General features: G+C 31.6%; 4 non-coding genes across 4 annotated transcripts; all 4 read right to left on the reverse strand.

Annotated features, from left to right (window-relative positions):
- Positions 1–11,701: 11,701 nt before the first annotated feature.
- On the reverse strand, positions 11,702–11,808 carry LOC128993675 (U6 spliceosomal RNA). Its single transcript, XR_008490804.1, has one exon. It is a non-coding gene; the product is annotated as a U6 spliceosomal RNA (small nuclear RNA).
- Positions 11,809–13,495: 1,687 nt separating this feature from the next.
- Positions 13,496–13,602, reverse strand: LOC128993670 (U6 spliceosomal RNA). The gene has a single exon (XR_008490799.1). It is a non-coding gene; the product is annotated as a U6 spliceosomal RNA (small nuclear RNA).
- Positions 13,603–17,862: 4,260 nt separating this feature from the next.
- On the reverse strand, positions 17,863–17,969 carry LOC128993671 (U6 spliceosomal RNA). Its single transcript, XR_008490800.1, has one exon. It is a non-coding gene; the product is annotated as a U6 spliceosomal RNA (small nuclear RNA).
- Positions 17,970–20,844: 2,875 nt separating this feature from the next.
- LOC128993672 (U6 spliceosomal RNA) lies at positions 20,845–20,951 on the reverse strand. The gene has a single exon (XR_008490801.1). It is a non-coding gene; the product is annotated as a U6 spliceosomal RNA (small nuclear RNA).
- Positions 20,952–23,051: the final 2,100 nt, after the last annotated feature.

A 23,051-nucleotide genomic window follows, 5' to 3' on the forward strand; every position in this document is an offset into this window, starting at 1 on the left:
TTTGTAGTCTATCTCATTTGTCCAACGAAATCCATCCACGGGCAGTGGCTCACACATTGCTGTAGAGTATAGCGAGTTACAGTCTAAATATATTAAATACACACTCTCTTGATTGGGGTCATAGTGTTCACCCATATATCTATTATTGGCTTTAGCGTAACGTGTGGAAATCATACTGACTCCTCCTCTAATCGCACTTTCTATGAACAAATGCATGTCAATATCTTGAAATAGTTGTAATTTTATACCAGTCATTCTAAGACAGGCCTCCCATGTTAATCCAGGAAGTGAATACATATGTACGGGGTCCAGTTTGTAATCCTTTAAACACAGGTCTCCAAATGTCTCAAACACATCAGCCAGTAGCAATACATCTGTTTTAAGATATAAATCATGATATTCTTGTAAATTATTTATATTAAAATGGGTCCAGACATTTTTAGCATGTTCGTATTCGTTGGAAGAGATATGTTCTTTAGTTAAAGTACTGTAAAATTTTTCAATTGGAGGTAGAGACTCTGCGAACTTATCTGGTCCCGTCATATATTCATATGGAAATACGCCTTTACGTTGTAGTAGTGGATTGTCTATGAATCTAAATGTATTTAAATTGGAAGCTAATTTGTATAATGGAAGGGACAGAAAGTTATAGGAATCTAAAAATATCAAATCATCAACAGAGAATGATATATATTTTTCCATATCTTTAGCTATACAATTTAATTTATGTTTATTAAACTTTCCCAAGTGTTGCATTATTAAATGTCCATCGTAATTTTTCAAGTTATGGAAGAATATTGGGATTTTCTTTGTTACTTTATAGTTTAAATTACAATCATTGTGGGCAGCTCCACGGTATTGCCCAGAGGAATGGCAATGATCTCTCACCCTATCAAAATATAGGGGCTTTTCACAAATGTGACAGTGTGTTGAGTTTTGGAAAGATACCTCTTGCTCAGGAGTCATTACTAGGGGAATGTATATTGCCATTTGATTTTTAATATAATCATAAGTCTCAAATAGCCTTTCGAAAAACACATCCATAACATTTATACCACTGTACAACTCTTCAGAAATAATTTTTGAATCTTTTACTACGACAAATGCAAAACCCGATGGAATATGTATATTGGAGTTTATAAAGCATTCAAAATCAGCATAAATTACATATGGAGCTTTAATTTGATATTTATAATTTTTAAATTGTAATATATCTTGTTTAGACATTTCCACTCTTTGCGCATCAAAATTCTTACAATATGTTATATGACGTTCTAATTTATCATTGGTGTAAAAATGTTGCAAACACAGCTTGCAAAAATGCTTCTTATTGTTATCTTTTGTACAATGGAACATTAACTTATCAAAATCACGAATTAAACAATAATGTGATTTACGACCTTCTTGTAATAATAATAAATCTACATGGGTATTACTATTCAGTTTGGTTGTTCTTAATGGATATACACATTTCTGGTCTTCAACTCCAAATACATTAACACTTATATTATTTTGTGTTTCAAATTTATCAATATCAGATATTTTTACGGGATATTTTATATTTGTCATATTTAACTGACTTTCATAGGGTACATAATTAGAGACTCTATTAGCATTTTCATTGATACAATTCCTTGGATATAAAGCTGCTAATATCGACCAAAGGAAACATTTATTGTCAAAATTTCTTATATTTAGAACTGCATGTTTTGATTGAATACTCTCTGGTGTGGGGATATATGACTTTGGAGTTAGGGGTTTATACTTGTAAACATGCAGCTGCCAATACTTAGTATGGTCATATATCCAACCACTGCCTTGGGCTTGATATTTGTGAATGGATGCATCAATCTTTAAAAGTGCATTTTTAATTTGAGGCTTTAAATCTCTTTTCTCAATAATTAAGGTAGTAAGACTTCTAAAATCCGCTATACATTCTTTTTCATTAACTAATTTTCCATTTTTATCCATTGAATATTTTATAAATTTAATTCTCCTAACTAAAGTCCATTTTATTGGCAGAGGAAAAGACTTGAGAGTATTTTCAAGTTCAGCTCTAATTGATTCACCAACAAATTTTATCATTGTGTATGGACAATTGTTGCAAGAATTGATATGTCTTCTAAAATGGCCAACAACATTTTTCTTACAAAAATTACAAGTCTTGTGACTTTGTAATATATGTGATTTTAAAGCCACATTATTATCACAGATTAAATCACAAACCTTGCACAGTTTCACATTCATTTGATGAATTACCTTGTAGTGGCGAATCAGGTTACTTTTGGTGGAGAGCGACACGGAGCAGTGTTGACATGACGGCTTCATGTTTAGGAATGAGGACTTGGGCTGATGTCACCTCTATTTATAGATTTTCCGAAAATTTCAAAAATTTTAACCAGAAATTGTGAAATTTTCAAAAATTTTTAACCAGGAATTGTGAAATTTTCAAATTTTTTAACTAAAAATTAAGAAGTTTTTACATAAATTTCAAAATTTTTAATTAGAAATTACTTCAACGGGAGGTCACCCACTCGAGACTTAATCAGTATTTGCCACTAGAGACGAGAAGACTGACCATGAGTCAGGAGCAAGAAGCCTGACCATAGGTCAGGAGCGCGCCATGAGCCGGGAGCGCGCCCGAGTTCGCGTACAAACCTCGCACTGTCAAGTTGATGATTTTGAGAATATACATGTGAATGGATATGGATTTGAAATAGTAATAGTGTTGTACAATGGTATTGAACATTTATATAGGCTTGTATAGGCCGAGAGCTGGATTTTTAAAAAAGTGGTCAAAAAAAGTTCACCATGTTATTCTTATGGGGAAAACGTGCCTAAAGTGATGTTAAACCATCATATTGCCTCTACTCTACATTTACACTTGTAAGGGTCAATAAATATAAGAAATAGCTTTTTTAGCTTAATATCGAATATATTTATGGGGAATAAGTAAGAAATAAGGTTTGACAATTTTATAGGGATATTTAGGCAAAAGATCAGGATTTTTGGTTTTAGTGGCCAAAAAATGATCCCATGTTATTTCTTATGGGAAAACGTGCCCCAAGTGACTTTAAACCCGTATATTATATCTACTTCTACCAATTGTTTGATTACAATCTTTACAGTCTCATGTAGCTGCGCCGTTCATTTCTAACTAAGCTATTAGATGTTATCAATATTTACATGCTGTTGGTCCGTCCTACGTACGGGAATCGAGCATCCAATTTACCTGTATATAGTGTGTTTATTACTAATTGAGGCATAGTTTAAGCAGCTCAAAATTTTTAGTAAAGAAAAAGCTGCCAAGATGGATTAAAACATATTTCATTGTTATTTTCCCAACCTTTCGTCAAAAATTCAAGTAGTAAAACAATTTCCATAAGCTTTCTTTTGAAGATTCGTGAGCTTCGATTCGTATACAGCAATGGTTATAGAATCTTACTTATTTCCTATATCAATGACAAAATCACAGAGTAAATAAACTAACCTCATAGTTCTATAGAATATTTTTTTATTCAACCAGCTGTTAGTTATAACAAATCATATTGCAATAAAACAAGCTAAATGTTTTAAAGACTTCTCAAAAAATAAATTAGAGCATCTAGTATTTTACTGTGTATATTTAAATAAACTCTCATCCTCTTACCGAATAAATGAACGTATCAATGATTATAGCATTACACATAGTATAAATAAGTCAATTCTACGTATGTCATTTCATTTTCATCCAAATGCTGAATTTGTGTCGAAAACGCTGAATGTTTACTGCTGTTGCAAATTATATTATACCAAAAGCTAGAGTAGAAGGTTAGCGTCGGCTAATAGACTTTTTAACATTTTTAACTAAATTTCTAAAAAGAATTGAAACCCTAAACTAAAATTATGGCTTTGACATTCCCTAGTTCTCAAAATTATCTTTCTTTCAACAATAAAATCATGAAAATCCGTCAAGTGGTTGATTCAGAATCGTGAAATAAAAAAAACCCTGTCACGTTTTAATACATAAGATAATACGCCAGGGGCGTTTTTGAGACCGGAACTCTATGGGTTTTAATCAGTTTCAAAGACTTTGGTTTCGTTAGATAAGTTAGATGGTGTTTTGCGACGTTACATAATCAAGCATTATTAGAAAGTACCAATAATATATCGTTGTTGTAGTTTCTAAACTATTCTAAGTATTTTAAGGATTTTGTATTGCATTTTTTTATGTTCTGCTTCAATTTGTATTTAAATGTTCCTACAAATACCATCAATGTACATTGGAATTGTGTTTAATTTGACTGTTGACTAAAATCGCATAAAAAAGGGTTTATAATTTATATTTACATTAGATATGGTTGAATATTATTACGATAAAATGAATATCTGCTGTAATACGTTATATTATTCTGATTCTTCAACATTGAGCTTTGAGTATAAAAATGTTAATATGAAACAGCTGTCTACAGAGCTGACTTACATCTTTACAATGACAAACTAATACCTGAAATTACTCGATTTCGAGCAGATGACGCTCTTGTTTGTAAACAGATGAATATTGAACCGTTTTCCAACGAAAATTACTTAAATTCCTGCCACTTTGATTGAATATTTATTATGACTCGATTTCGAGCAACTGGAGTTCCCGTACGTACTTCCAGCATTTTTTGAGCTTTCAATCGTGAATAGATGACTATCGAATCGCTACATAGCTTACTTACATCGCCATTAGGAATTACTACTTTTTAACTCGATTTCGAGCAACTTAAGTTATAATAATACTCCAATACTCATAGGGATTTTATAGTAAACAGATTAATATCGAATCGCTATACACATAGCTTACTTAGATTTGGGCCACTGCAAATGAATACTTATTATTACTCGATTTCGAGCAACAGTTCCAGTATGTACCTCCAACATTTATAGAGCATTCAATAGTGAACAGATGAATATCGAATCTCTCCACAGAGGTTCCTTACTTCTCTGCAAGGGTGAGTAGGGAGTAGGGAGGGTACTAAGGGATGGACCCTTCTAGGGGAGACTATATTTATAATCCTCCCAAACCTGTCTACTTTGTGTGCGACTCCATGATATAATGCTGTGTACGATGTTATCCATTCCATGATTAAATTGGAATTAAAAGTTCAAAAATCGATTTTCTTTCTTTGACGTGCAGTACTGTCTTTTTTTTGTATATAGGTTTGAATATTTTTAGCGAATTTCCCATATAGGGAATAAGCTATTACCGTAGTACTCATGGTAAGACCTGGACCCGGGGCCGATTTACTTTTTCGATTTGAGGTCCCTAGAGGCCAAAAACACCATTCGTTCAAATTTTTATATATGTATATATATATATAGATTTATATATATATATATATAAATATATACGTCCGTAAACGCGATAACTTGAGTAATATTTTTCCGATTTTGATCAAGTTTGGTTTAAAGGTGTAAAGCGGGATAAACTTGAATGAGTTCGCGAACCAGCATGATCGGACCATGGGACTCACTTTTGACCCTCAAAACACAAAATTTCCCAATTTCTCTTTAGACCTTTTTAAAGAGCTTAAAAAACAAATAATTTAGTGTATAAAAGTATTTTTGTTTGGTTATTAATAACGGAGAATATTAAAAAAATTGTAAATTTAAAATTTCCATGTTATTTATATGAAGAATATTGTCAAATGTTGTGGTTTGCTTGTTTGTGGATATAATTTGATCAAACTTGGCAAATTTATTTATTTTATACTAAGCTATCAATATCTTACTAAAAAACACACATTATTAGTTTCCTTGTAGCAGCAAACCTAGGTACTCGTTAAACCTAATGTTATTTAAATATATTTAATTTAAAATCAATTCAGGCAAATGGAAATTCGCTTAGTCGGCAGGTTTGCTGCGGCGGGGGTATTTTGTATATAGGTTTGAATATTTTTCCTTTTATTAGGTTTATTTAGATTAAAAGTTGTAGTTCAACATGATAATTGAATCTCGGATTTACATTACCTCTTTATTACATCGATGTAGTAATTAGTCTTTTAGAATCATAATAGTGATAACACAAAAGTAATATAGTTAATAGCAACATATTCATGTCGCAATTTAATGCAATTGATACATCTATGTATTTGTTATTATGTAGTATTTTCACTTGATGTATGCGACTCGGTCCCTGCACTCAAGCTTTGCTTCGCAGGGACACAATTTCAGAGTATTTGATGTAAACAAATTATACGTAATGTTTCTTTTTCTGAACAAACCGAATTGCATTGAATTAAATTTAATTGAAAAAATAATTCTATTTATGGTTAGATATAAAGTGTCCTGAGCCACTGAATATATCAATGTGACATCTTTAGCTATGAATATTATTATTATTAATTGAGATGTTGACGCCAAAATAGAGCTAGTCGTTCCATTCTCATGTTAAGGTGAATAATAATAGTGAGATATTTTACATAAGTTAGCGTAAATAATATTCATACCAGTATAAAGCAATGCAATACATATTACTGATTAAAATATGTGATTCCAGCAACCCACACAATTTAAAAAATAATATTAGTACACATATTTTACTCTAAAAAAATCGAATCGTACCTAACGTATTAAACACTTTATTCTAAATACAAGAATTTAATTCTGCAATATAAACGTCACAGACTTTATGAAACAAATGTTTGTAGTACAAAATAATAATAGTATAACGTAATACATAAAACATATAGCAATTAATACAACAAACCAAGAAACGAAAACATAAAACTTAGTTTATACGAAGTGATTGTAAAAACAACTATTCTGATTATGACGTTATTCTTTAAAATATACGCTACAGTGATAAATATAGCTTATTTTGTGCACAAAGTGTACATTCTTTAGTTTATGGCTATAACCTTCAAGCGCCTTCCGTCTGGTGTTTATGCCACCCGCAGTACATGTTGATGCTGTTTTCACATCTAGCGCCGTTGCACTTTTAAAACTATCAACATTTTATTTGCAGTCTTGCATATTATATTCATTGACTGTATACCATTATGGTATAGTCAATGGTATAATTTACTTAGGGTACTGAAGCAATTATCTTAGCTGTATAAACCATGATACAAAACTACGTTGAGCAGGGACTCGTTTATAATTAACATGGCAAAGATTTGCTAAATTTAAAATATTTCTTATACATAAATATCTTAGCATTTCTTTCTTGAATGAAACAAATCATTATAATACGGGCAAGAGTCTTGGTTCATGATAATACTTAGGTAAATTGGAAAAACAAAAAAATGCTTCAACAACATTTTGGAAAATTAAAAATGGGAAATATCTCTTTATGAAACATTTATCAACGGTATGTAATATTAGTCTTTTTATTGCCAACGGGTTTGGTTGAAGTATATAAATTGGTTAATTTTAAATTGTTTTAGTGGTTTTCAGCAAATGTAAAATTATACTAATATTATTTCGATAAACTAAACTAAATGTTTCAAATTTTTCTATTCAAAATATTTGATAAATAAATCGTTTTATCGTTTCTTGCTCTTCCTTTCTGATATGACACATGGAATGGGACTTAGAGATTCAATCTATGAGAAATTGTAAGGTAAAAATAAAAACAGAAGTAGTTCAATTGCAACCTTTTATTGATATAGTGGACACCTAAAAAAGCTATGGCCTGAGTCATCAAAGCGCTCATCATCAGTAGTGATCAGTGTAGTCTTGCTCATCATCAGTAGTGATCAGTGTAGTCTTGCTCATCATCAGTAGTCATCAGTGTAGTCTTGCTCATCATCAGTAGTCATCAGTGTAGTCTTGCTCATCATCAGTGTAGTCATCAGTGTAGTCTTGCTCATCATCATTGTAGTCATCAGTGTAGTCTTGCTCATCATCATTGTAGTCATCAGTGTAGTCTTGCTCATCATCAGTAGTCATCAGTGTAGTCTTGCTCATCATCAGTAGTCATCAGTGTAGTCTTGCTCATCATCAGTAGTCATCAGTGTAGTCTTGCTCATCATCAGTAGTCATCAGTGTAGTCTTGCTCATCATCAGTAGTCATCAGTGTAGTCTTGCTCATCATCAGTAGTCATCAGTGTAGTCTTGCTCATCATCAGTAATGTTAGGCAAAACGCATAGATTTTCCAGATTTTTGTTATATATTTAGAAATCAATAATTTTATACTAGACATTTGGTTAATTGGAAACATTTTTGATCAGCAAACGACATTCACTTGATTTAAATTAAAATATAAACAGAAAAGTAGTACAAGAAACAAAGTTAAATTTACCTTCTCAATCATCCATCGACTTATAACAATTCTATCGGCTTGTTTCTTTATTGTTTTTAAATTCAAGGACAAATTTGATTTTTTCTACTAGTATTTCAAAATAGTGACTTTTAATGCAAATACTTATTAAAACTAATTAATATTAATGAAATAATAATGAAGAAGTATTAACATAAACGTAATCTTAAATGAACCTGCAAAAAGTAAATAAATAAAAATTCAAATTAAATTTGTTTTCTCAAATTACAGTTTTATGTACACCAATGGTGATGGGGAATAATGTAAAATGGAGTTTCTATGAACATAGAAACATTAACATTTACATTAACATTAACATTAACAAAGAACATTTTAAATTTTCATCAGCCTGAGAGAAACTTTTAATGAGGTTAAATTGTACGATGAATTTTCAAATGACCGCCATGTCGTACTGGAATGAGATAGAGACCTCTAGTTTTCTCTGATATTCTTCTTTAATAAAGGCCTTTAAAATGAGGTGTCACTCGATGGAACTTTACATTTAAAATTTTGGAGCTACCCCCAAAATACCCCATTTTGGGGTCCCGGGAAAAATTGGGATACCGTCCAAAAAGTGCAGTTTTATTTTTAATGAAGTTATGTGGAGTTTAGTTTTCCTGGTGTCACCCATTAAAAAGTTAACTAGGGGTATCCACACATTTGCCCAACCCTGTATATCTCGAAATCCAGCGGAAGGATTTTTACTTAAGTTTGGAATTAGGGACTTTAGTCCTAAAAATGTGATTGGCGAAAGCCACTACCTCAGGAAATTTGTTTTTCTTCACTCCGTAACGAAAGTAACTATTTTCGATAACAGCTGACATCAATGAAAGTAGCCGTTTCCCAAGCTCTAATTTAGGGCGAGGGAAAATCGATCAGCTGATTTTCCCTCACTCTAAATTTACTTTCCCTCGCTCTCAATTAGTTCTCTATTTATTCACTACGCGCGCTAGTGTTTTGTTATGGTTTAATTTAATGATTTGAATCAGCTGTATGTATTGTTCAAAGTTGTTTTATTTTGATATTTAAACCAAATGTATTGTGAAATATACGTAGGTTTCCTTTTAGAAAGTTTTATGGTACTTAAGTATTATACGGAGGCCACTACATATGTTTAGATGTTCAGCCATGATTCAGCCAAACTTAACAAAATTACTTAGACTAATAGTGAGATGGTTTTTAAACAAACAAATTTTAATTAGATAATGCTAATGCAATTTAAAACGAACTTAAAATTTCCAATTTTTAACATTAGGCTTATCGGACTAAAGTAGCCATGACAGGGTTTTTGTTTACAAGAAAAATGTAAACAAGAGAATCATAAGGTATTTCTGAACTTTCAAGACTTTTCTTTTAAACGTTTTTAAACCATTTCTATGATCCTAATAAACAAGAAAATACCGTTAAAACATTTTTTTAAGGCACGGAATTCACTGCAAATCGAGAAAATATACGGAACTACTTTCTCAATGCGCGGAGAATAAACAAGGAGCGGAGGGATACAGACCGGTGACTACTTTCTTGGGAACCTATATGTGTTGCAAGCTGATTAGAAACAGCCGATGTTAGAAATCAGGATTTAATAAGCGATATATCGAACCGCATCGAAATCGATAATACCTAATACCTCACAGGTTTATGTTGAATTACATCGACGGTGCAGTAAGTTATTACACAAAACGCAGATTGAACACTGATCTGATTTTGGCATGTGGGGAAGGTAGGTCGGGGTTTATGAGTATTCGTGACTACATTATAAGTGTTTTAAAGTAAGGTTAGAGGGAGGTAAAGTGTAGGTTATAGATCTATATTTTTATCTTTTGGAATGGTTGGTTAAACGGGGAAACGATTTCAAAAATGCTTGCATATGGTCTTATCAAACCATCTACAGTATTCTAGCATTGACTGTTTATAACGTCAATGATTCTAGCAAATTACTACATAAAAACCAAATGAAAAGAACATTTGGATTTGGACCTTTTGACCATAGCAAAACTAAGATATAATTTATGAAATGTGAAAAGTTGTATATCATTAATTGTTCGGCAAATCCTCATTTTAATGGCTCGGCTGAAAATTTTATCTGCATTTTGTGAAACAGTAATTTGGTAACAATTCAGTAATTTCAAATGTTGATAACAGTAGCCTATCCTATATAAATACTGTTATTTGAATGCCAAGTCACGGACTAAACATACGTCCAGTTACAACCGTAATAAGTAAACCTGGGCTTATAGAAGTACACTTTTAACCACGGTATGGATAATTATTGTCTAGGCCTGTCCAGAAGTAGGCTACTAATTTCTAATTATATTATCTACATTGTATATTTAAGGCATGTCTTCCCTACTTATTATTATTCTGTTTTCACTTAAATAAGCTGAATGCGATGTTTACTTATTACTTATGTTTAGGCCTACATTTCAGCCATCTTATTTTATTGTTCAATAAGTAAGTCTTGCAGTTTTACGTTTTTACACATTGAAATACATGACTGATAATTCAGTTCATTTTAGTCTTTTAAAGGTGTTTTACATTTGAGTCTTACATTAAAATAGCTCTACATTTTTCGTAGGCCTATGTTTTATCTTTGACTATCAACACAACTAGACATTCCATCCCCATGTTAAATTTGTAGCCAGCTTTTTCTTTAAAATCTTCTGTATCCAATGGCCAATGGTATTATTAAGGCCAGTATTAAAATGCCGTCGCTAAATCGTTCTAATAATGACAGAAGACCTACATTCCAGTTACATTACAATCATATCCTCCATCAAGAATACTTGTTATTAAGTACTTGTTATTCAGTTTATGTTGCACAGTTGAATTTAAATGTCAAATTTCCTCTCCTGTTGTTATACAATACCCGTTTTATGGTACTGTTTTTTATACTTAAATAGGTACTTTAACCAATTGTAAGGGTGAAAAATGAAGTCCAATGTTTTTGTTGTAGGCTACAGTTGAATTTGAATGTTTAATGTACTTTCTCTTTTTTATACTTTAATGCCCTTTTTGGATGTTAATATCAGATTCCAACTACTGTAATAACCATAATGCACTTCTGGATGAGGTAAATTTGAATTATTATAATTTTAATCAATAAAACCAGCATTAGTAAATAAATCTATTGACTTTTTTCATTTAGTTACTTTTACAAGTATCAAATCACGTTTGTTCCGCTCAACTGGCTTTCACCTCTCTGAAAGCAACCCTAGTTTTACCAAGGATTTTACTTTCAAAGTAATTTAACACTACAAAATCACTCAAATGTTTACAAATGTACGCCTATATACTGTATAGCCAAATCGTGAAGCGATGAAGATATTTCGGGAATTAGATGTTATAAAAATTGTACAAAACGGTGTTTGAAATAGCGTGTTTTAGTCTGATTATGACAAAAATATATATTTTCAAAAAATGTGGAACGCTTCACGATTTTGCGTGTCATCCTTGCGCAGGGGCCATGCTAATCTTCTCTGTATCGTTCCAATTTTAGTATATGTACTGCCGAAGCAAGTTCGGAGGAAGCCATCAACTGCTTTGTATATATTCAGCTCAGAGATGTTTCAATCCTTGTGGATTGGGGTGGTTTTCAAACGTTTAATAAACCAATCCATTTTAGGTACAAGTATTAATACCTATCAAATAATGTCATACGAAGTTAAATATTACCATAACCTAGCAATTTAAACATTTTAAAGTCATTATTATAGGTGCTTTTATGAGTTAAAGTGTTCAAGTTCTCGAGTAATATTCATCACAAGACGGTGCTGCCCCTGGCGGCGCTGAGTCGAACTGTGACAACTGGGTTAATCTAGAGGGTGTTGTTGACGGCGGTCTATTTAAAATAGCGGTTACCCACGGGCTTCTACCCGTTTGACTTCATTAGTATTAGTAAAACTATTGAATATTGATTGGTTAAGTTATAAACAAAAAATAATACAGTAAATACAGACAAATAATCACATCTGATTTTAATAAGGTAATACATTGAAAAAATAACAAACAAATATGCACAGCTGAGGTATTTTTAAACATTAGGTATGGAAAGTTCCCTTTAAAAAGTAATTACGACCTTAAAGGGCAATTTATGTTATGGATAGTTAATAATGACTAGTTTTGCGCAAGGTTTCTCGTCATGACGAACATTTTATGTATATGGTAATGGGGGTGTGATTCGTAATTATTAAAAGGTTCATGGGTAATTTGGGATTTACATATGAATTTGTCAAATATTCAGACCCTATTATGTACTTATGAACAACCATTAATTTTAGTAGAAAAAGTGTATTTCATGGTGTGCAATAAATAATGTTAATTTTATTTTTTCATCCAGAAGACTTCCTTCTAGTTTTCCTTCTAACGATTAGCGGGAATATTATTAAGTTGTTTTTCATTCGGTAGCCTAAATGGTCAAAATAAATCCTTCATAGAAATATCATCCTTATTATCTGCTTAAAAGAATTTAAGTTATAGTTATATTCGGTAACGTAAGAGTATATTAATGTATCCTCTTTACACCGTATAGTTGGATTAAAAGCAGTTCAATAATGGTGGGATATTCTTTGACAATGAACTGTTATTTGTCTGTAAGGTGATCATATTGTGTTCATACTTGCCCCATTTTAAGGAGAAAAATAATAAATAAATTTAAAAATTATAGATAATATTTAACGTTAATTATAAACGTAGTCCTTGATTTTTAATAAACTAATAAAATCTTTTTTTTTAATTAAGTGTCTCCAAATTACACGTGGTAGTTTTAAAAATAATCTTCATACTGATCTAATAGTTGAATTATATTAATTAAAAATATAATATAACTAGCAAAGTAGCCATTCTATTCTACCCCTGCACCTGAACAATATAAAAAAGTAATTAAAAATATATTGCATATTTTATTTCAATATACACACTGTTTACTAAGTTTTATTTTTCGTCTATCGATTTAATAATGTAAAAAGTATAATGTCATGTGGTCTTGCAATTGCAAAAATACCGACTTTTTATTTTATTGTATATTGACCTTTATTACGCGATATAGTCAATGGCCAATAGAAAGTTAGCAGCAGCAAAGTTTGTACAAAATTGAATATATTGCATACATAAACACAGAAAAATCGTAAACCGTTTGAACATGTAAATTACCATAGTAAAAGTATACAATAATTATGGTGTTTTGATTATGATAAAATTTTACATTTTCAAAAAATGTGGAACGCTTCACGATTTTGCGTGTCATCCTTGCGCAGGGGCCATGCTAATCTTCTCTGTATCGTTCCAATTTTAGTATATGTACTGCCGAAGCAAGTACGAGGGAAGCCATCAACTGCTTTGTATATATTCAGCTCAGAGATGTATCAATCCGTGCGGATAGGGGTAGTTTTCTAAAGTTAAATACACTACTACATATGAAGTAGAAGTATTGAAATTCGTCGAATAAAGGTGAATGTAGTTTAATATTCCCATAACCTAACAATTTAAACACTCTACAGTAATTATTTTAAGTGTTTGTATTAGTTTAAGTGTTAAGGTTCTCGCGTTATATTCTTCCAAAAACGGTGCTGCCCCTGGCGGCGCAGAGCCACACTGTGAAAACTTGTTGGATTTAGAGAGAACGTTGTCTTATTGTCTTTGATAGCGGTATATTTAAATTGTTCAAATATTCCGTCCATATTATATATCCTAAAGGATTTTATAACATTCCTTGAACAACTACTTTTTATCTCAGTTAAAAATATTTTTATTTCACGGTGTGTGAAATATGCTTTATAATATATTGTTTAATTGTTTGTCAGGCTGAGGACTTTTAGTTTTCCTTATAACCAATGCTTCAAGTAAATTTGAAATATTATTCAATTGCTATTTGATAGTCGCAAATAATCTAACAAACTGCTTCATAGAGTTGCCATCCTTATTACCTGCTCTGTGGTCATGTTCGGTGACGTAGATTATATTAATGTACTAGCTTGTACACACACACACGCAGCTTCACCTGCGATGGTATAGCCACAGGCAATGCAAACATTAAAGTATTATATTGTCTGTGGTATAGCCATCATACAGTTTAAGAAATAAACAGAGTATTACAATCCAAATTAAAACAGGTGACATAACTGGGTTGAAAGTTCTTTTGAATTTTTTAGCGAATTTCCCTATAGGGAAGTAGCTGTTACCGTCGGTGGCACGGTAAGAACTAGGCCCGGGACCGATTTACTTGTTCATTTTGATGTCCCCAGAGGCCAAAAACACCATTCGTTCAAATTGTTATATATCTATATATATATATAATTATATATATATATATAGATTTATATATATATATATATACTAGCTGTTCTACCCATGCTTTGCAACCATCGAAGTATATAACACAAATATATATACACTATTATTTGTTTTATTTAACTCTACAAAATGGTTTGAAAAGAAATTGCTAAATTTTATGTTTTCTGGGTCAAAATGGGAAAACCCAATTTTTACTCCATAAACCCCCCCATAAACCACCGTTCTCATAGTCCGATCATGCTGGTTCGCCAATTCGTTTGAATAATAATGTAGGTTTACACATTGGTACAAAATTTCATCAAAATCGGATCGTTTTTGCTCGAGATATCGTGCTAACGGACACACACACATATAAATAAATAAATATACATATATGAATTCGTATGGATGGTGTTTTTGGGCTCTAGGGACCTCAAAACGAAAAAGTAAATCGGTCCCGGGTCTAGGTCTTACCATGAGTACTACGGTAATAGCTTGTTCCCTGTATAAGAAATTTTCTAAAAAGACAAAAAGTGATCCATTGCAAACGCAAAGCTTAAAGAGTATAACTGCAATACGCACTTTATATCGTAGGAAGGAGGGCACAGTACCCTGCTAGTTGACTTTACAATAACATAATGTAAAAGAAGCATATACAGTACCTTTATAGACAAAAGTCCAATACAGAACCAAAGGTTTGAGTATTGAATAATAAATTACTATCATTATTCATTAACCTAGGACCATTGCGTCTGCATAATTAATTAAGTCGTAATTAACTGATTACCAATGTTTGGTTATTATAAGCCAATCATCGGTCCCACGAAAGACACGACTCTCGGCTTGCCAAAATATCAGAGATAAGTAGACCTGACCTGAAGATTTCAGTGACCACTAAGGTAAGATACTAGTAAGTACTACCATAGATAAAACATACTCCCTTTAGATTAGTCATCCTAATGGAACAGCTGAAACCAATTTTATTGTTAGTTCTGTACGTCCAACTATAGAGGTTATGTTTTGTTTACAATTTGTTTCTTGTTATTGCAGTCATTTAAAACCTCGTTTAACCTAATAAAACGATATAATCATAAACAATAACTGGTCTCCTAGTTATATAACCAAACAGTAAAGCAAAAACCATGAAAATAACCCTAAAATAATAGAAACAAAATGTTGTCTACACTAGCGATCAGTGTGGACGTACATGAACTAGACACAAAAAACAAACTTCAAAATTTACAATGGGATGAGGAGCTTAGTCTATGGTACTACTATGCAATGGAAGGTGGTACAGAGACGAGTGCCCAAGTGAGCTAGTCTAGTACGAGCCACACAAAAATCCCTCCGAGTATCAACGGATAAAAATGAGTCATTTCCAAATACCACGCCTTTAATTCGATAACTTGTAGTTTGAATGCATAGCTTATTATTTTCTTTAGCTAAAACAGCTATTTTTCTCATTTTTATAGTGTTTAATTTGTTAAAAATATTAGTAAATAATTAAGCAACGTTGAATTACGATGTATTTCGATTTCAGGGACATCTAGCGGTGAATAAGTGAACTGTCGCGAACCTAGTAGATACATCTAGCGGTGTTTGACTGAACTAGTATCAAAATTTACTTTGTAAATTACTAAAAATAATATAAAATACAGAAAATAATGAAGCACGCAGAAATATGCTTTAAATCTACGAGATGATAAATTAGGCGATAAACTTATAAAAAGAGATATTAGGCGAGATGATAAATCAACTCACGAAATTCAAAGTCAATGTTCATAATAGTCGACCTTCTTTACTGGATGGTAAGTAAATCACTCTTTGTGGTGTAGATCTAGAATCAAATAAATTAATTTATCGCAAATTAGTAGTTTTTTTCGCCTAATGACTACCTTAGGCCTCATCTACGTATATATAATCATTGACTATTGGGTCAAAGATATAATTCAGTTTTAAAAATCATTGTAATACTAAATCTAGATTTATACTGGACCAGTTTTATTATTTAATGAGTCGTTGGAAAGCTTAATTCATGTTGATTTACAAAAAATGAAGAAAGTTTGTTTTTGTCATGATTTATGATGGAAAATTTAAAAACAAAACCTGTTTTCATAAGAAATGCATTGAAAACAGGGGTTTTTACATTTTTTATTTGGATGCAACTTAACTTTTGGCTGCCTTTTTAAGTATTTCAATAAATGAATGGTACAAATTTGTAGGAAATTTTATTCTCTTTCAGAATACCACCTTCCACTTTGGTCGATTTCCTCATCATTAAAAAGTTTTTTGCAAAAAAAGCTAAGCAACCTTCGAATTTATAGTGGTGAAAAATACTGAGATAGTGATCTTTTTGTTAACGTTTGTACAACTAAATCTAGAATTCTACTGGACCAATTTTGTTAATTAATGGGCCATTGGAAAGCTTAACTTAGATAGATTTGAAAATAATTATAAAAGTGCGATTTTATTTAATATTTGTAGGCCTAATACTTGATGTCTGTCTGTATTTGTCTCTCTATACCATCCACAATAAATTGTCGTGACCACGATTTTTCACAGTACTAAATTTGAATTCACTGCTCCTTAGTAAAAAATGTTTTCTATTTAAGTTATCCTATGTGATGAATCCATGAATAAGTATGGTTTAAAGATTGTTTTTTTTATTAGATTGAGGTTATCACGAATACTTGTTATGAAAAACATAGCTTAGCCAAACACTTTTGATTTTTCTGATGGTAAGAGAGAATAGTATTATAACAAGATTATATTATAATAATGTCTTGATTATAAAATATACAATTGCATACTTGAGTCTGTATCTTATTCTTCCACAATGATCAATCAGAATGAAATCCGCATTGAAAAATTGTGACTGGATTCAAAGAAAAATATCAACAATGGGTACTTTCCTGTTAAAGGGAACATTCATTATCGATGATTTAATTCGATATACTGTATCGATATTTTTGTTTTCCTTTACTCTTCTTGTTGTAATACCCTCTAACGTTTTAAAATTACAATTCGACAACTTTTCTTGTTTAGGCAAAATATAATATATGGCATGGATTAAGAAATGAAACCGTTCTAAACTAAACTAACATAACTAACCAAACTTGCTGTACCATTTCAAAATTCAGTTTGATAACAGAAAAGGCTAATGGTATTTGAAATAAAACTCACCAGTAAATCCATATAAACACTTATGTTAAGCTTTTTTTAAAGGAATTTTTTAAATATAAATTATACAAAAATTATACTGCTTGAGTTAGCGCGTTGTAGTTTGATTTCAGTACACCTTATATAAAAAAATGTGGAACGCTTCACGATTTTGCGTGTCATCCTTGCGCAGGGGCCATGCTAATCTTCTCTGTATCGTTCCAATTTTAGTATATGTACTGCCGAAGCAAGTACGAGGGAGGCCATCAACTGCTTTGTATATATTCCGCTCAGAGATGTTTCAATCCGTGCGGATAGGGGTAGTTTTCTAACGTTAAATACAATACTGCATATAAAGTAGAAGTATTAATACTCATCAAATAATGTTGGAAGGAGTTCGTTATTACCTTAAATTAGCAATTAAAACATTTTAAAATCTTTTTTCCTGATGTTTTAATTCGTTTAAGTAATAAGGTTCTCACGTATTCTTCGCCGTAGTACGGTGCTGCTCCTGGCGGCGCTTAGCCGAACTGTCAAAACTGGGTGAATCTAGAGAGAACGTTGTCTTATTGTTGTTAAAGGCAGAAAATGTATTTGTTTTTTAATACCCAAGCATCAATACCCTAGAGAGTTTTCATTACACTTCGTGAACCATTTATTCCACTTTAAAAATATTTTTGTTAACGGTTTGAAATATTTGTTACAAATCGAAATATTTATTTGTAATCTAGAGGATTTTATAAAAGCATTAAAGTGGAAATATTATTACCGTTATTTGATAGCCATTAATAATCAAACACACTCCGTTATTGTGTTTCAACATTATTGGTATTTTACCACTTTGTAATTTGCTATTTAGTATAAGCATAGATTAATCATACTTCCTTGGTAAGTAACATACTAAGGGGGTATGTTTAATCTATGGCATAACCTAACTTTGATAATTTTTATCGTTATAATAATCAATTATTATTACGACCTATTTATTACCTTATATTGAGAACATTGTACAATCTACCCTGTTATAAGAAGGAAAATTTCACTTGCACCAGTTAAAAGTTATTGATTCTACACACAAAACTAGCTTAGTATTTTTCAATTGAATGAATGAATGAAAAAGTGCTTTATTACCACAAACAAAAAAACCGCATAACAAGAAAGAAACAAATTTAACTAAAAATATCACTTTACAGCAATGGCCATAAGACCGTCTGCCGGGTTGACTACATTTAATAAAAGAATTTTTCAAATAAATCAATAGTAATATCGTATTATATTAAAGTGATAGCAACTACTTTAACATCTGATGATGAAGAGAGGGACGATAACGGAGAAGAAGAAATTGTGATTTACTGGTAGGGCTTTGTTCTAATTCCCTTTCTGATACGTTTTCTGGTTTACATGGACTTATTACGACGTTTATGGTTTAATATTCGAATAATCTGTTGAGGAAGACTCAAGACTGTTCGCTTCTGCTACCTTGCGGCCAGTTTAGGAACTACACAAAACCGAGCGTTCGGCATTACACAGTACCATTATAGAACTAGAACAATAAATTAAATTACTATTAAGTCTATGGATTAAATGGATTACTATGAATTACTATCTATGGATTAAACATACTCCGTCAATTTACTAACAAAAGTTATAATTTTTACTTAAACTTACAAAATATTATGATTGTACAGTTCATAACATAGTACTTCTTAATAATTATTCTTTACAAAGCCATTTACTATGCGATCATACGATTTTAGCATTTAGATAGAACTATAGCTCGGCCGCTTAGAAAACGACCTGCGCGCTAATGCTAAACCAATGCTGGAGGAGGTCGTTTTCTAAGCGGCCGAACTATAGCAGTTACCCACGGGCTTCACCCCGTTTGACTTCATAGGTATTAATGAAACTATTGATTGGTTAAGTTAGCTGAAATAAACAAAAACGAATACCGTAATACATGCAAATAATCACACCTGATTTTAATAATGTAATGCATTAAAAGAATAACATTTAAATAAGTACAGCTAAGGTATTATTATCATTAGGTATATGAAAAGTTACCTTTGGAAAGGAATTGCGACCTTAAAGGGCAATTTATGAAATAATGGATAGTTTTGCACAAGGTTTCTCGTCATTACGAAAATTTTAAATTTTATGGGGGTGTGACTAGTAGTTTTCTCAAAGGTTCATGGGTACTTTTGGTTTTATATGCAGTGTAATGTCTGATATTTGGAGGTAGAGGAACATTAAAAGCTCCAAAATAGCCATCATATTTTTAATTCTCTGTGCTGAGTTGAATAACAATGGTTGTTCTTCATGCATATTCATGCTCGCTCAAGAGTGCAACGTTAACATTGTGTCTGAGTTCAAATTCTGTAAAGGTAAATATTTTTCAACCGGTAAAATAGTGTATGCAGCTTAAGCTCAAATATTATTGTATTTTATTAACAAAACGTCCCTACGCTGGCTACGTAATGACATTTTAACCATATAAATTTGTTAAGCTCAATTAAATAAGTAGAATAGCGATTTTTCTTTCAGGTAACTTTAAATAACGATCCGAAATAATTCTATCTAGTAATGAATCTTTAAGGCAGCCTTGTTTGACGTCGGAATAATTTTGCCTCTATACAGTACACAATTAATCACCGCCCACAATTCACTATGTCTAAGTTAAAACATGTTCCTTCAAAGCAATGACAAATATAGTTCAAATCTTGATTGTTATAATAAAAAATTATGTTGATTAACGCGGAAATTTGAAATAGATAACTTTGATTAAAGAATCACTTTGATTTTTTAGAAAGTGTATCTGGATTAAAACAATCATACTTTTCAAAGAAACGTCAATAACGACTAATATTGTCACTGCATTTGTTTGTTTTATGCAAATGATTTACCGAGAATTATCATGAAGAAGAATAACACTTGTTTGAAATATGGATCCGATTAAATTTAAGTAAATAACGGTACATGATTAACATTTTCACCTAGTGCAGGCCGTTACATCGTAATATCGTGAAGCTTTTTAAAATAATAAAAAATACAATTTAGACTAAAAATTATTTACACACTGCTTTTATTAGCACGTTAGGTTATAATAATATTTTGATAAAAATTTATATTTTCAAAAAATGTGGAACGCTTCACGATTTTGCGTGTCATCCTTGCGCAGGGGCCATGCTAATCTTCTCTGTATCGTTCCAATTTTAGTATATGTACTGCCGAAGCAAGTACGAGGGAGGCCATCAACTGCTTTGTATATATTCAGCTCAGAGATGTATCAATCCGTGCGGATAGGAGTAGTTTTCTAACGTTGATTACACTATTGTATATAGAGTTAAATTATTAATAACCATAAATAATGTTTGAAATAGTTTGTTATTATCTTAAATTAGCAATTTAATAATTTTAAAGTCATTTTTTTACGTATTTCTATTAGTTAAAATGTTAAGGTTCTCGCGTATTACTCGTGATAAGACGGTGCTGCCCCTGGCGGCGGTGAGTCAAACTGTGACAACTTGGGGCACCTAGAACAGAGAGAACGTTGTTTTATTGTTGTTGGTGGCAAATCCCCAAGTCTCATTATTTTGATGTACAGTATTTTTATGAAATTTCGTCAATCATTTAATCCATTTAAATTTAAAATACATAGGCGTATTTTAGTCTTTATGGCTTGTAATATAGATTTTGTATTTATTTGTAATGCAGAGGATTTTAGTTTCTTTCCAACAAATACTTAAGGAAATTGAAAATATTGATATCGTTATTTGATAATCAAACACACCGTTCTTGCGTTTTAATATTATTGGTATTTTATCGCTTTGTAATTTGCTGTTATGGCATTGATATTTCTATTGTTATTATAATCTTTATTATTACGAACTATTAACTAACTATTATTGAGTGCGATGTACAAATCTACCCTGTCATAAGAATAACCATTTCACTTGCACCAGTTTTATTAACATTTATAAACACTTAAAATTATAAATTTTACACACAAAAACCAGGGATTTTGCAATAGTTTTGAGTATCTGAAATCAATATTCATAACATATTACATGATATTACTGTATGTCAATGTTGTTGCAACTACTTTAATATCTGGTTAAGGAATTTTGTTCAGATTCCCCATCTTCTACCATTCCTGTTGTTATGGAATTTTTGTACGAAGTTTTTTACTGTATTCGAATAATTCGTTGACGAAGACTGTTCGCTTCTGCTACCTTGCGGCCAGTTTCAGAACTACACAAAACCGAACGATCGGCAGTACTCAGTACGTCATAAAAATACAGTACTGTGGAACAATACTACTACAAATAAGTCTAGACTATAGATTAATCATACTCCGTCTAATTTACTATATTAAAGTTATAATTCTTACTTAAAACTTACATATATAATTGTGCAGTACATACAGTCTGTCGAATTATTCTTTACAATGGCAATTCCTCAACGATATAACGATTTTTAAGCATTTAGAACGAATTTGCTATAATTTAACGACGTATGTAGCTAACAAATTTTAAACCTTTAAATCTATTTAGAATAAATACAAACCTTTCTTACGACTATTGTATAAAATATAATTTTTATAATGGTAATTTAACTTTTAGTAAGCTACAACCCCTATTTTTTTAATTCGCTTAAAACATCGTATAAAGTTAAGGAATTAGTTACTTGGATACTTGGATACTTGGAGAATTCCCACTGGTATCGCATCAGCGACGTGGTCGTCAGGTTTTTATACATTTCTTCATATATATTTATATAGATGGATTCATTTCCTCTTCAAGATTGTACATGGCCTAGACATATATCTCATCAACACTGTAGTAGGCCACTTGACTTAAGAATGTTTTTAGCAGGTTCTTGAATTTGTTGACAGAGGGCTCTTGTGTGATGTACTGAGGCAATTTATTGTAAATTTTTATACTATTGAAGTAAGGGCTCTTGCTTGCAAGGGTGGAATTTACTTGAGGTACATGTGGATTTGTTGCTCTTCTTGTATTGTAATTGTGGACCATGCTGTTTGTTACAAAAATATTGGGGTTCTTCTTAACAAGCAATGCGGATTCCAATATAAAGAGGGACGGAAGTGTGAGGATGTTCAGTTCTTGGAACAAAGGTTTACAGTGTGTGCGTCTATGGACTCCACATATTCTTCTAATTGCACGCTTTTGAAGGATGAAGATGCGTTTTGCCTCACTACAACCACCCCAAAATACCAAACCATATGAGATTATGCTATGAAAACAGCCATAATAAACCTTAAGGAGAATCTCGATGTCAACCAGCTTTTGAAGTCTAAACAGCAGGTAGGTGACAGATGAC

This window comes from Macrosteles quadrilineatus, unplaced genomic scaffold, assembly GCF_028750875.1.
Source record: "Macrosteles quadrilineatus isolate MER2022 unplaced genomic scaffold, UCM_ALF_1.0 Scaffold_4__1_contigs__length_99947679, whole genome shotgun sequence".
Classification (NCBI taxonomy): Eukaryota; Metazoa; Arthropoda; class Insecta; order Hemiptera; family Cicadellidae; genus Macrosteles; species Macrosteles quadrilineatus.